At 51.3% G+C, this 15,806-nt stretch overlaps 1 protein-coding gene across 2 annotated transcripts in view; it reads left to right on the top strand.

The window, feature by feature from the left end:
* Positions 1–15,806, top strand: part of HADHB (hydroxyacyl-CoA dehydrogenase trifunctional multienzyme complex subunit beta) — a 348,394-nt gene that overhangs the window by 195,222 nt on the left and 137,366 nt on the right. The gene's annotated exons all lie outside the window — the stretch shown is intronic.

Here is a 15,806-nt window from a genome sequence, read left to right as displayed (position 1 = left end):
TGGATATTTATAATAATAGGTTAACATATGGAGTAAGGATAAATGCTAGAGGGTAAGGATTTGCTGAATTTAATATTTGAACTGGAATACAAAATGGGAGGTGTGAGGAGGTCAAGAAACTAGTGAAGAAAATATAAGATTTGAAAATATTAATTCATTTTTAGCTTTGATTTTTGGCTTTTCTTCTTCTTCTCACTCTCCATTTTTTCCTTTTTTTCTCTCCTCTCTCTCTCTCTTTCTTCTATCAACTGTTTTTATACTGTGTATTTTTATTTGTCTTATTTTTGTAGTTTAAATGTTTAAACGTTTAAATGTTGGATTTTGTTTTTATTGTTTGTGAAATATTAATAAATATCATTTTTAAAAAAATAAAAAATAAAACCGTTTTCATGGAAGACAATCTTCCTTGGCTATGAGGTGTTGCCAAAGGTGCCATTCCCTGAATCTCCTGGCCTGGCAGTGCCACCTGTCTGCGCATAATGGCCAGAGCTGGATGTGCTCACTGCTGCCATGCACTAACCTGGAAGAACTGGTGATTGGCAGCGGCTACTTTGTCACTTGGCGCTGTGGGTTAAACCACAGAGCCTAGGACTTGCCGATCAGAAGGTCGCCAGTTCGAATCCCCGTGACGGGGTGAGCTCCCGTTGCTCGGTCCCTGCTCCTGCCAACCTAGCAGTTCGGAAGCACGTCAAAGTGCAAGTAGATAAATAGGTACCACTCCGGTGGGAAGGTAAACTGTGTTTCCATGCGCTGCTCTGGTTCGCCAGAAGCGGCTTAGTCATGCTGGCCACATGACCCGGAAGCTGTATGCCGGCTCCCTCAGCCAGTAAAGCGAGATGAGTGCCGCAACCCCAGAGTTGGTCATGACTGGACCTAATGGTCAGGGGTCCCTTTACTTCGTCGCTGGTGCAATGAGCCACATTCAACAGCAGATGGTGCTACGGCCCAGGAAATGAGGTGGGCTGCACTTACAACTCCAAAGGGGCCTCAGCTCAAAGTCAGCTATTATGCATTAGGAAGACGCAGTGGCGTAGCGTGGGGGGGCGGGGGGGCGGGCGCACCGGGCGCAACATCTGGGGGTTAGGGTTAGGGGGCGCAAATCCACGGGTTTACTTGCCTTGCCCCGGGTGCTGACAACCCACGCTACGCCACTGGGAAGACGGACCCCGCCAAGTAGGGGAGTCTGGCGGTGTGAAAGCCAGCGTGTAATGCCCGGGTGGATGGGGAGGTCAAAAGGTGTCCCCCTCCAAGCGGGGCAGAGTCCGGTCCCTTGTCTTGGGCAGCTGGAAGTGAAGCAACGGCCGCCAGTTTCTGTCCGGATTCCGGGCAAAGCAGGCCAGATTGGAGGGGATCGTGACCGTGGATCTTCGTGGGTCAAGTGTGCACCGAAGGAGATGGGTGGTTTGGGGGTCTTGGGCGTCAGAGTGGGCCAGAGTCACCTCCTCGTGGGTCAAGGGCAGGGTACCAGGAGGCGCCCCCTGCCAGGGGACCTTTGCCGCTGCCCGAGAGGGGGCGGAGGTGGGCAGAGGCTACTTCTCGCCCAAGCGAGACCAGCTGGCACCCGCGGTCTCCTCTGGAGTCAGGCTTTTGCTCTAATGAGCCCTAATGGCCGGGAAAGAGGTGCTTCGAGAGGGGCCCAAGCCTGGCTTGGCTGCGGCGCTGCTGCCCCGATCCACGGGGAATTGGCGGTCAGGATCGCGGAAGAATGGATGCTTCTGAATTCTGGCTCTTGAGGAGACTCTTGAGAGCCCCATGGACTGCAAGAAGATGAAACCTCTCCATTCTGAAGGAAACCAGCCCTGAGTGCTCACTGGAAGGACAGATCCTGAAGCTGAGGCTCCAAGACTTTGGCCACCTCATGAGAAGAGAAGACTCCCTGGAAAAGACCCTGATGTTGGGAAAGATGGAGGGCACAAGGAGAAGGGGACAGCAGAGGATGAGATGGTTGGATAGTGTTCTCGAAGCTACCAGCATGAGTTTGACCAAACTGCGGGAGGCAGTGGAAGACAGGAGGGCCTGGTGTGCTCTGGTCCAGGGGGTCACGAAGACGTGGACAGGACTAAACGACTAAACAACAACAACAACAACGCAGCCTGTGCTCCTGTCCAAGGGCAGCCGAGCAGGGCAGAGCAGGGGGGCCAGATAGACCCCCACTCCACCCCCACCCCAGCCTCGCCCTCCCGAGGGCCAGGGCAGGGAGCAGAAAGGCCATCGGGCTGCGGGGCAGCCTGGTTTCAGCACCAAGGCCAGCGCCCCGAGAGACGGACAGCCGGGTCTGCACTGGGGGTCGAAGGAGATGCGCTGGTCTCAGGCACCGATCCTGAGCCCCGGGGGCTTTTTCGCCCTCGTCTCCCGCCCCGCACGGAGCCCCGGCACTTACTTGGGCGCACGAGGCACAGGTCGCAGCTGACCAGCATGGCCGGATGGGTGCAGCCCTTGCTCATTGAGCCCGGGGAGGCCATAGCTGTCAACTTTCCCCTTTTCTTGCGAGGAATCCTATTCGGTATAAGGGAATTTCCCTTTAAAAAAGGGAAACATTGGCAGCTATGGGCGACGCTCCGGGCGCTCAGGGGGCTGCCAGCGCGGGGGCCCCCGCAGTCTCCGCGCAGCGGCTCTCGCCGGACGGGTCAGTGCCAGCGCCGCGCTCCCGGCTGCGGAGCCTCCTACTCCTCCGCCGCCTCGGGGCTCCATCCAGAAGGGCCGGGGCGTCCGCAGAGCCCAGCGGAGCAGCCCTGCTCAGCGGCCGAGGCCCGGTTCCGCTGCGGATATTGCTCGGGCAGCAGCAGGAGACGGTGGAGATGGTGTGCCCGCCCAGCGCCGTCTCTGCCTCACCCGGGAATCCGGGCAGCAAGGAGCCGAGTCGTGGGGACGCTCTTTGGCGGGGCTCCGACCTGGCACCCTGTGGGTTTATTTTTTGGGAACTCCAATCTCTGCTTAAAAACTTCCAAGGAAGGAAGGTTCACCACCACCTTCCGAGGGAGTCCGTTCCGCTGCCAAGCAGTTCTTACCGTCAGGATGTTCTTTCTGTTATTTAGTTGGAATCTCCTTTTTCGTAACTTGAAACTGTTGGTTCGGGTCCTACGCTCTAAATCAGGAGAAAACAAGCTTGCGCCATCTTCCATGGGACGGCCCTTGAGATATTTGAATATGGCTCTCATATCTCTTCTCAGTCTCCTCTTTTCCAGGCTAATCATATCCAGCTCCTTCAACCGTTCCTCATAAGGCTTAATTCCCAGACCCGTGATCCTCTTGGTCTCCCTCCTCTGCCCACCTTCCAGCTTGTACACATCCTTCTTAAATTGTGGTGCCCAGAACTGGACACAGGACTCCAGCTGGAGTCTGAGCAAGGCAGAATAGAGTGGTACTCTTACTTCCCTTGATTTGGAAACTATAGTTCTGTTGATGCAGTCTATAGAATAGCATAGGACTATAATAAGACACACAGACACATTATTTTAGGTTAATGCGCAAAATTAGGCCACAACTTTTATTGGTTACAGCATGTGAGTAGTATTGGCTTAGGCATTGGATGAAACAGCAATACCAGACTCCACCCCGCACAGCCGGGAGTCATATCAGGGTTAACAACCAATGGGAAGAGCTTGTTAAAGCAAATACAACTGGAAGCTCCCCCATGACGTCACTGGGGGTCGTGCCATGGCCCTAGCCACCAGCAGGGCATCAGACAGGATCCACGACTGCTGGATTCCTTTAATGGAATACCCAAAAGAGGAGGGGTAGATGATGGCGCATACCCAGTCCTCCAACACAGCACACCTATTCCAATGCCTAAGCGCCAATACCAGAAAGTTATGACGCATTGCTACGAGGTAGGCGAAAAACCCAAGAGGCAGGTGCCAATTTGCCAAATGGATAAAAAAGTCCTACCAGGCCCCTTGGGCAACCAAGGCAACCAACCAAAGTCCATAGCAAGGTCTGCCCACCCAGCGCCGCGCAGTTGGCGCTGCCGCCGCCTGGCCTTTCCGCCTTGCCCAGGGAATCTGGGCAGCAAGGAGCTCCCGCCGACGCCAGAGTCGTGGGGACGCTCTTTGGCGGGGCTCCGACCTGGCACCCTATGGGTTTATTTTTTGGGGACTCCAATCTCTGCTTAAAAACTTCCAAGGAAGGAGAGGTCACCACCAGCTTCCGAGGGAGTCCATTCCACTGCCAAGCAGTTCTTGCCGTCAGAATGTTCTTTCTGTTATTTAGTTGGAATCTCCTTTTTTGTAACTTGAAACTGTTGGTTCGGATCCTGTGCTCTAAATCAGGAGAAAACAAGCTTGCGCCATCTTCCATGGGACAGCCCTTGAGATATTTGAATATGGCTCTCATATCTCTTCTCAGTCTCCTCTTTTCCAGGCTAATCATATCCAGCTCCTTCAACCGTTCCTCATAAGGCTTAATTCCCAGACCCGTGATCCTCTTGGTCTCCCTCCTCTGCCCACCTTCCAGCTTCTCAACATCCTTCTTAAATTGTGGTGCCCAGAGCTGGACACAGGACTCCAGCTGGAGTCTGAGCAAGGCAGAATAGAGCGATACTCTTACTTCCCTCGATCTGGAAACTATAGTTCTGTTGATGCAGCCCAGAATAGCATTTGCTTTTTTAGCTGCTGCTTTACACTGTTGACACGTTAAGCTTGTGGTCTACTAAGACCCCTAGGTTCTTTTCACATGTGCTGTGGGTAAGCCACGCTTCCCTCATTTTATATTTGTGCAGCTCGTGACTTCTAAGTGTAGATTCTTACATTGTCCCAGTGACCTAAGTGGCCAGGATATTTGGCTCCCCTTGCCTTGGAATGTGTCCGGAAGAGTAGAACTTTTGGTGAGATATATTGACGCCTCTCCAACTTCTGAACAGGCAGGGGTAGATCAGATCAGGTCAAATGGTTTAAACATTTTATTCAGCTTAATAGGATTAACAGAGTAAGAAATAAAACACACAAAAGAATAAAACATTCTGACCTTCTCCTCAAATGCTTTGTTACTGTTGTTATTAAGTTATTTAGAGCAGTGTTTCCCTAAACTTGGGTCTCCAACTACAATTCCCATTATCCTTGACCACTGGCCTTGCTAGCTAGGGATGATGGGAGTTGTAGTCCAAAAGCAGCTGGAGATCCAAGTTTAGGGAAACACCGATTTGGAGCATTTGTGCCCTGCTCTTCGGCTAGAAAAATCTCCCAGACCTGGAGGCTTACATAAAATCATAGCGAGATGTCCCCCCTACCCACAGGCTTACAATCTGAGAAAACAACACACAAAGGAGCAAGGAGGGAAGAGGGAAATTGAAACTCAGGCTCCCATTTCTATTGGCCAGCTGCACAGTTCAGAGGCAGTACGTCCCTGGTGGTGTAGTGATTAAGAGCAGTGGACTTGTAATCTGGTGAACCGGGTTCGCGTCTCTGCTCCTCCACTTGCAGCTGCTGGGTGACCTTGGGCCAGTCACACTTCTCTGAAGTCTCTCAGCCCCACTCACCTCACAGAGTGTTTGTTGTGGGGCAGGAAGGGAAAGGAGAATGTGAGCCGCTTTGAGACTCCTTAGGGTTGTGATAAAGCGGGATATCAAATACAAACTCTTCTTCTTCACCTTCTGCCAAGAAGCCAGAAAGTCCTGCCCCCCCCCCACCCGAGACCATCCCTGGCTAGAAAGTGGAGCAGCAGCAGCGCAGCAGCAGCACCTGGCAGCTTGGATCATGAAAAATGTGGCACAGCCCTGGCTGAATGGTCCCTGACTCAATACAGGCTTTGTGTTTTCAAGCAGGAAAACGTCAGAGTTCTCTCTCTCTCTCTGTGTGTGATTTCATAGTACTGTGCTGTGAAGCCCTTTCTTTGTAGTCCAGCGCTGAGGGCCTTCTGGCAGTTCCCTCATTGCAAGAAGTGAGGTTACAGGGAACTAGGCAGAGGGCCTTCTCGGTGGTGGCACCCGCCCTGTAGAACGCCCTCCCTTCAGATGCCAAGCAAATAAGCAGCTATCTTCTCTTTAGAAGACACCTGAAGGCAGCCCTGTTTAGGGAAGATTTTAATATTTAATGCTGTATTGTTTTTAACACTCATTTGGGAGCCGCCCAGAGTGGCTGGGGAAACTCAGCCAGAAGGGCAGGGTATAAATAATAAATTATTATTATTACAGTGGCACCTCGGGTTACAGACGCTTCAGGTTACATATGCTTCAGGTTACAGACTCCGCTAACCCAGAAATATTACCTCGGGTTAAGAACTTTGCTTCAGGATGAGAACAGAAATCGTGCTCCGGTGGCACAGCAGCAGCAGGAGGTCCCATTAGCTAAAGTTCAAGAAGGACACTGACAAACTGGAACGTGTCCAGAGGAGGGCAACCAAAATGGTCAAAGGCCTGGAAACGATGCCTTATGAGGAACGGCTAAGGGAGCTGGGCATGTTTAGCCTGGAGAAGAGGAGGTTCAGGGGTGAGATGATAGCCATGTTCAAATATATAAAAGGATGTCACATAGAGGAGGGAGAAAGGTTGTTTTCTGCTGCTCCAGAGAAGCGGACACGGAGCAATGGATCCAAACTACAAGAAAGAAGATTCCACCTAAACATGAGGAAGAACTTCCTGACAGTAAGAGCTGTTTGACAGTGGAATTTGCTGCCAAGGAGTGTGGTGGAGTCTCCTTCTTTGGAGGTCTTTAAGCAGAGGCTTGACAACCATATGTCAGGAGTGCTCTGATGGTGTTTCCTGCTTGGCAGGGGGTTGGACTCGATGGCCCTTGTGGTCTCTTCCAACTCTAGGATTCTATGATTCTATAAAGTGGTGCTTCAGGTTAAGAACAGTTTCAGGTTAAGAACGGACTTCTGGAACGAATTAAGTACTTAACCCGAGGTACCACTGTATTACTATTATAGTCAGCAGGGAACATGCAGCAAGGATAGAGGAGCACAGGAGACTCGGCTGCCGGATTTCCCTCCCATAGCACCTCGAACAAGGGCTAAAACCGGCTCTGGGGTGAGGAAGTAATCCCGGGCTGGCTGGCTCTGGCATTTCACTGAGGAGTCTGAGTCACGATGAGGCGGCCCTGGGCACACCCAGCATTGCACAAGCAGGGACGCCTCCTTTGCGCCGGCTGCAGTTTTTACAGCCCGGCTGAGATCCACGTAGCCAGAATCACTTCGAAGCAGGGCTCGGCTGCGAGGCCTGTGCTTGGGGCCCATTTAGCTACGCCAGAAATTCTGGAGAGTCATAGAATCATAGAATCATAGAGTTGGAAGAGACCACAAGGGCCATCGAGTCCAACCCCCTGCCAAGCAGGAAACACCATCAGAGCACTCCTGACATATGGTTGTCAAGCCTCTGCTTAAAGACCTCCAAAGTAGGAGACCCCACCACACTCCTTGGCAGCAAATTCCACTTCCTAATGTTTAGGTGGAATCTTCTTTCTTGTAGTTTGGATCCATTGCTCCGTGTCCGCTTCTCTGGAGCAGCAGAAAACAACCTTTCTCCCTCCTCTATGTGACATCCTTTTATATATTTGAACATGGCTATCATATCACCCCTTAACCTCCTCTTCTCCAGGCTAAACATGCCCAGCTCCCTTAGCCGTCACCACCTTCTCAGTCACCACCTTCTCAGCTGAGGGGCAGTGATGCGCCCTCCCCAGACCCCTGACAATGTCATCATCTAGGCTAAACAAAATTAAAAATTTCCTTCCAGTAGCACCTTAGAGACCAAGTAAGTTTGTTATTGGTATGAGCTTTCGTGTGCATGCACACTTCTTCAGATACCACGAAAGCTCATTTTGTTTATTTTGTTTCCGACTACGGCAGACCAACATGGCTACCTACCTGTAACATCATCTAGCCTCCCTGCTGCAGGAGGCTGTGGCAGCCACCAACATTTCAAAAAAAACACCCCGTGAGACAAAGTTAAAGTTAAAACTACAAAGAAACTATTTCCTACTTGAGCATGCATAGTAGTCCAGAGTAAATAAAATAGGAATAAAAGGAGGAATGCATTCATCAAAACCCCGGAGGTCATAAACAGGAGTAAACAGGAGAGACTTGGAACGCTGGACTAGGTGGGCCACTGGCCTGATCCTGTAGCCTTGGATGGGCTCTGAGCACCTCCGCCAGCTCTTTTCACAGGGCTGCCAGGGCCCCAGGGAAGCAGCAAGAGGGTCTCCTTTCCACGCAGGCCAGAACTGAAGGGTCCTCATGCCCCCTTGCCTACCCATTCGCCTTCCTCCCAACAGCCGTTCTTAGCAGAAGCCACATTCGCCGCCGGGCAACCTTCTGGCTTGCCAGGGCAAGAGGAAAAAGTGGCCTGAGCACATGTTACCTTTACCTTTGCGCACTCAACCTGAGGTTACGAAATGATACGATAATCGATATGATAATCTTTATTGTCATTGTCCCATACAGAACAACGAAATTAAGAAAATCTACATCAGACATTCAGAAACCAACAAGCCTGCTATCCCAGCTATCCCAGCTTGCTTAAATCCCCTAAAAACTGATAACCTATAATTAAATACAATATACTCCCATAGAGACTCCTTACACTGCGTTTAAAGCCAAAATCGCATTTGGGTAGAAACTGTTTCTCAGGCGGCTAGTCCTAGTCTTTATAACCCTGTACCTTCTTCCAGAAGGCAGAAGCTGAAAGAGATCATTTCCATGGTGCGCACTATCCTGCGCTATCTCTGCAGCTTTCTTATGGCACCTGGAAGCACAGATTTGATCCAAGGTGGGAAGGGTGCACCCAATTATTCTCTCCGCAGTCTTAACAACCCTGTTTCTATGCAACCCGCCATAGAAAAATCAGAGCCATGGCCACAGCTTAAGGAGACAGCCCAGGCAGGCAGCAGCCCTTGAGGAAGGTGGGTGGAGCAGGGCTGCTGGGAGGCGTGGCCTGGGCAGAATCTCAGGAGCCATAGAGAGAGAGACGCCTGGGGGCCCACATTCACCCCCCAAGGCTGATTCTGATTTTAAAGGTAAAGGGACCCCTGACCATTAGGTCCAGTCACGGCCGACTCTGGGGTTGCAGCGCTCATCTCGCTTTATTGGTGGAGGGAGCCAGCACACAGCTTCCAGGTCATGTGGCCAGCATGACTAAGCCGCTTCTGGCGAACCAGAGCAGCACATGGAAAAGCCGTTTACCTTCCCACCAGAGTGGTACCCATTTATCTACTAGCACCTTGATGTGCTTTCGAACTGCTATGTGGGCAGGAGCAGGGACCGAGCAACGGGAGCTCACCCGTTGCGGGGATTCAAACTGCTGACCTAGTCCTAAACTCTGTGGTTTAACCCACAGTACCACCCGCATCCCGGATTCTGATTTTACATGCTGACTAATCTGAGATTTCTATGTAGAGCTTGAAGCCCCAATCCAGGAACGGCTGCCTGACTGCTGCCTCACTCGCCTCTTCCTCGCTGATGCCTCCAGGGGTTCACACCTGCTCTGAACAACCTGTGACCCGTCCTGAGGCCATAAACAAGTGGCACCGGTGATGCTTCATCCATTCCTGATATTCTGTCCTGCTGCTGCTGCTCACTGGATGTGCAGCGATGGCAGCAGTGGAGGGGAAGGAAGGGACAATGGGACCGTATTTGCTTTCCAACACACAAAGATCCCTTTCAAGTCCTCCTTCTGCTCCCTGGGAGAAAGTGAGGAGGGAGGGAGGGAAAGAGCTGTGGGAAGGGAGGCACATGGTGAAAAGGTGTGAGGGGAAGTCATGAGATGGAGGAAGTATGGAGATCAGAATCAGCTGTTGCAGGAATTTATGTATAGGCTGGGGGGGGGGTTGCCCCTCCAGCAGATATCCTGCACATGCAGCCCACTACCAAAACCAGCACAGTCACTTTTGTGACTTTTGTGACTTGTCCCCACAAAACACTTCATCACAGTTTCTTCCTATCTATTCAAAGGGCCTCTGCTGCACAATAACAAATGTAAGAATTCACTGATCAATGTATCTCTGTACTGGCTCACTGGGGAAACTTCAGAAATTCATATAGACATGTGAACTCAGCTCCTCAGCAGCCCCTCTGCCTGAGTGAGAATCCCTGGCATCCTGATACCTGAGTGCCAGACAGGTAGCCATTCCAGAAAGCACCAACCCAGATGGAGACAAAAGGGTGTGATGAACTTGGCTGGGAAACAGGGAAATGTAAAGATCTCATTTGTTACACTTGATGGGTGTTTGGTGGAGGGCAAGGAGAACCATGGGGCAGGGTCCAGGATGCTCACAGTACTGCCACCAGACCTCCCCTTTCATGATGTAACCGTGATGTATGAATGATATAGTTTGGGGGGGGGGTAACATGGGGATTAGGTAAACGTAAAGGGACCCGACCATTAGGTCCAGTCGTGGCCAACTCTGGGGTTGCGGTGCTCATCTCGCTTTACTGGCCGAGGGAGCCGGCGTACAGCTTCCGGGTCATGTGGCCAGCAGGACTAAGCCGCTTCTGGCGAACCAGAGCAGCGCACGGAAACGTCGTTTACCTTCCCACCGGAGTGGTACCTATTTGCACTTTGACGTGCTTTCGAACTGCTAGGTTGGCAGGAGCAGGGACCGAGCAACGGGAGCTCACAATGTCACGGGGATTCGAACCGCAACCTTCTGATCAGCAACTCCTAGGCTCTGTGGTTTAACCCACAGCGCCACCCGCGTCCCTTAGCTAGCATAGACTTCCAGGTTAATCATTCGGTTCACAGCAGCTTGGCGGTCAGCGTGGCAGTTCAGGCACAACTGAGACACCATCTTGGCGTTACAGCAAGCACAATCAGCAACAGCAAACAGCAACACAAGCGCCCTCCGGTTGCCCTTTACCGAACCTTTTCCAGCTCTTCCTCATCCTTTGAGGAATTGGCCTGGGATTCTCGGTCAAGGAGGAATGTTTGGTGCATTTTCTCTGCTTCGAAGGCCTGGGGCTGAGCAGATGTGGGCTGCAGGAGAGAAAGGGTCTCCTTGTGCCCACGACACACCCACCCCCCCAATTCCCCACTTCCTGGGTATATCCGTGGCAGCTGGGAAGGTGGCCTCAAGGTCAGCTGTGGGATGCAGCAGCTGGCAGAGTGCGGCTCTCTGCATGGGCAGAAATTAGCATCAGGGGAACAAAAAGGCTGTTGAATAATTGACCGGTTGCAACATCCAACCCAACCCCCCCCCCTTCTGCCTTTTGAATGGGCTCCACGACTCACTAATAGGACGGATGCCGTGGACCATGGCACTGACCTGGGGTCATGTTTCGGAAGCTCTGCATCTCCATCCCAGGCAGAAGGTGTCTGCAGTGCCAGGTTACCAAACAGGCAGCGTCAGCACTGGCCTAAGGGCCCCACGCCTTTCAGGGCCCCTGAGAGAAAGGATCAAAATAAGACTGATCTTGAAAGAAAATTTCAATCAAGTATTAAGAGGCAATCTGTGAGGGGGGCCCCCGAGACCTACATTGGCTCCCAGTACGTTTCCGAGCACAATTCAAAGTGTTGGTGTTGACCTTCAAAGCCCTAAACGGCCTCGGTCCGGTATACCTAAAAGAGCATCTCCATCGTTCTGCCCAGCCTTCTGGTGGTTCCCTCACTGCAAGAAGTTACAGGCAGGGGGCCTTCTCGGTGGTGGCACCCGCCCTGTGGAACACCCTCCCACCAGATGTCAAAGAGAACAACAACTACCAGACGTTGAGAAGACATCTGAAGGCAGCCTTCTTTAGGGAAGCTTTTAATGTTTAATAGGTTAATAGGTTAAATATTCTGTTGGAAGCCGCCCAGAGTGGCTGGGGAAACCCAGCCAGATGGGTGGGGTATAAATAATAAATTATTATTATTATCCCCCAAAATATAGTCCAGCCCCCCACAAGGTCTGATGGACAGTTGACCGGCCACCTGCTGAAAAATATGAGGACCCCTGGGTTTGCCAGTGCCACGATGTCTGTGTTATCAACACAACCAGCCTTTTCGTGTGTCTGTGGCCACTGCTAATCATGTAATTATCACTCTCTGTACTTCTCTGATTTTCCTTTCCTTCCTACCCCATTGTACAGCCCTCCTCTGCCAGCCACATATGCAACTTAGGATAACCGCACACCTGATGAAATAGGCTGTAGCCCACAAAAGCTTGCACCACAAGAAGATTCCTAGCCTTTTAAGATGCCCACAAGATTCCTTGTTGTTTTTGTAAAGCGTGAAATACTCCGAGGTCGGCCTGGGACATTCTAACGTGCTTCTTTTTGTAAGGTAGATTCTCCCGCCGTAAATACCATTTTGCTGGCAGAGTGCACTTTTAAACTCTTTAATCCCCTTAGCAGGAATGCTGTGGTCTGCTCATGCAGAGTCTGTGTCAAAACCCAAAAACAAGACAAAAGCCAGGAGCGTCTCCCTGACACACAGATAACCTGCTGAGCTGGAAAAACACTTGGGCCACATGGGCGACAGCATCACATTCCTGGGCACCAAAATCACCCGGCACCCGGGAAAGTTCTGCCCAAGAGCATCAGAAAAGAGGCAGAACGGGGATCCCAGCAGGACGGGCAAAATGCCAAGCTTGGGTAATGAGGCCTCTTGCAAAAATCTACGGGGGTCTGGAAGAATAATTTTGCAATGTGACTTAGGGAGAAGGAAGAAACTTCCAGTGGGGCATTGCAGTGTACTGCTACAGCACACGTCTTTTTGGAAGCAATAATAATCATATGTAGCACATACAAACAAGAATATACAGCATATACAAACAAGAAGATCCTACTGGATCCTACGGCCCGTCTAGTCCAGAATCCTGTTCTCACAGTGGCTGACCCTGACTAATAATAATAAACGTTTCCCCTTAGTTGAATTTCATTGCATATCCTTATAACGGTTTTCCAAATCCCAATTTTAATACCCTTTAAATTAAACATTACCATCTTTAAATCTTTAAGTTGTGGCGAAGGGCTGAAGGCAGGAGAGAGGATCTGTTGCCACATTTCAAGACTGAAAAATCCAGACATATTTGTAGGTGGGCCATTGCTGAGCTTTGGGCGAGTTTCGAACCAGGGAGTTCCTGATTCATAGCTCAGCGTTCCAAAATATAAAAAAGCGACACGTAACCAAACCAGGGAGTCATGTTCCAACAAGCCCGTTACATATTCTGTATGTAGGTGGAGACGGTTCGGGAGGCACAAACCAGGAACTGGATGAAGGTTTTGTCCCTGGTGTGCGGTCAAGGGAGAGAATGGATGTTGTGGGTATACCATCCATGCTGTTCTCCAGCAGCCTCATACTATGGAACTCACTCCTTCAGGAAACATCCTAGGTTTCTCAAAAGCAAGTCATGCCAGACGATGCTCATTTCTTTATTTTTGATCAGAATTATAAGCTTGGTGGATCAGGGGAATGCTGTGTACGTATTGTATCTTGATTTCTGTAAGGCTTTTGACAAAGTACCCCATGAAATGATGGCGGAGAAGCTGGTAAAATGTGGCTGGATGAAGTAATTACTAGGTAGATTTGTAGCTGGCTGACTGAGCGAACCCAAAGAATACTTATTAATGGTTCCTCGCCATCCTGGAATAACAGGACAAGTGGGGTGTCGCAAGGTTCTGTCCTGGGCCCGTTGTTGTTCAACATCCGTATAAATTACTTGGATTGAGGGAATGCTCATCAAATTTGCAGGTGACACAGAAGACGGAATCAGGATTCAAAATGACCTTAACAGATTGGAGAGCAGGGGGCAACCGTAGAAAATGAATTTCAATAGGGACAAATGTAAGATTTTGCACTTAGGCAGGAATAACCAACTACACAAGTATAAGATGGGGGTAAGGTAAAGTCCAGTCAAAGGCGACTATGGGATGTGGTACTCATCTCGCTTCAGGTTGAGGGAGCTAGTGGCACCTGGCCAGCCGGTAGTCCGTGTGAAAAAGATCTAAAGGTCTTAGTAGAACATAAGATTCACATGAGTCAACAGTGTGATGCAGCAGCAAAAAAAACCTAATGCTATTCTCGGCTGCATCAACATCAATTTCATGTCCAAATCAAGGGAAGGAATAGTTCCACTCTATTCTGCCTTTGTCAGAAAACACCTGGAATACTGTGTCCAATTCTGGGCACCACAATTTAAGGATATTGGCAAACTGGAAGGTGAGCAGAGGAGGGCGACCAAGATGATCAAGGGTCTGGAAACCGAGCCTTATGAGGAATGGTTGAAGGAGTTGGGTATGTTTAGTCTGGAAAAGAGGAGACTCAGAGGAGATTGGAGAGCCATCTTCAAATATCTGAAGGGCTGTCACATGGAAGAGAGAACAAGCTTGTCGTCTCCTGATTTAGAGGGTTAGGACTTGAACCCATGGCTTCAAGTTGCATGAAAGGAGATTCTGACTAAACATCAGGAAGAACGTTCTGACAGTAAGAGATGTTTGACAGTGGAGCAAACTCCCAGGTTCCTTGGAACTTTTAAGGCTCCTGTCCTGTGTGCTTCAGCTGAGATTCCTGCCTTGCAGGGGGCTGGACTAGATGCCCTTTGGGATCCCTTCCAACTCTACAGTTCCATGACTCTGATACTGAGCCAGGCTCAGCACTAGGGAGGCAGGCGGAGCTCCCCTCCCGGCAATATGCAGCTTAATGAAAAGAGAAATGCAATAAAATGGATACACACTAAAAGGGTCTTGTAGCAACACAAGTCTGAATATCTAATTTCTTGTTGTTGAGTCATTTAGTCATGTCCGACGCTTCGTGGCCCCCTGGACCAGAGCACGCTAGGCCCTCCTGTCTTCCACTACATCCCGCAGTTTGCTCAAACTCATGTTGGTAGCTTCGAGAACACTGTCCCACCATCTCGTCCTCTGCCGTCCCCTTCTCCTTCTGCCCTCCATCTTTCCCAGCATCAGGGTCTTTTCCAGGGAGTCTTCTCTTCTCATGAGGGGGCCAAAGTATTGGAGCCTCAGCTTCAGGATCTGTCCTTCCAGTGAGCACTCAGGGCTGATTTCCTTCAGAATGGATATAGGTATGATCTTCTTGCAGTCCATAGGACTCTCAAGAGTCTCCTCCAGCACCAGAATTCAAAAGCATCCATTCTTCGGTGATCAGCCTTCTTGATGGTCCAGCTCTTACTTCCATACATCACTACTGGGAAAACCAGAGCTTGAACTATACAGACCTTTGTTGGCACATCTAATTTGCATATATGCAAATATATAATTTACATATAATTTACATATACGTGCTAATTGCATAATGAGCGCAGCGCAGCCAACCCTCCCGCGGCGTGAGAACTGGGTCTCGCTCTGCGCATGCCCACTCCTCTTTCCTCCCCTTGACGTCATCCCCGCGGCTCCTGGAGTTGCCCGCAGCTGGCCAACCGCGGTCGAGGAGTCTCAGCCAATCCGGGAGGGACATGGGCGGGGCTTCTTCGCCTCATGTTTTCGAAAACCGGCCTTTTTACGGGGGCGCATGCGCGCGGGAGACAAAAGTGAGGGAAACAGGGAGCGCCCGACGCCCCGCCCACTTCTCCCCCCCCTCCCTCAGATCCGCGAGCTCGCGTAGCCGCTGGCGTCACTTCGCCGCTCTCCCATTGGAGGCGCCCAGCGCAGCGTTACGTACGGTGCGTGAGCAAGCCCTTCCCTCCCCGCGCACGCCTAGAAGGGCCACCAGGGCGAGCCGAGGGAGGGTCGGTCTGCGCGCATGCGCCCGAGCTCCGGCGGCTGAGGCGAGCCAGCGAGAGGGCGCGCGCCGGCCTTGCCCTCCGACATCCTGCGGCGGCGGCGGCGTCGACGTCAGCGCGCAGCCCCGCCCCCTCCGGCGCCTGGGCAGGCAAAGAAAGGCAGGGAGAGGCCCGGCGGCGTGCGCGCTCCCGCCCGGCCCGCGCCTGCGCACACGGCGCCTCCGC

Source organism: Podarcis bocagei, assembly GCF_964188305.1.
Source record: "Podarcis bocagei genome assembly, chromosome: 3".
Classification (NCBI taxonomy): Eukaryota; Metazoa; Chordata; class Lepidosauria; order Squamata; family Lacertidae; genus Podarcis; species Podarcis bocagei.
Note: the sequence above shows the minus strand (reverse complement) of the source record. Positions and strands in the feature narration are given on the sequence as shown.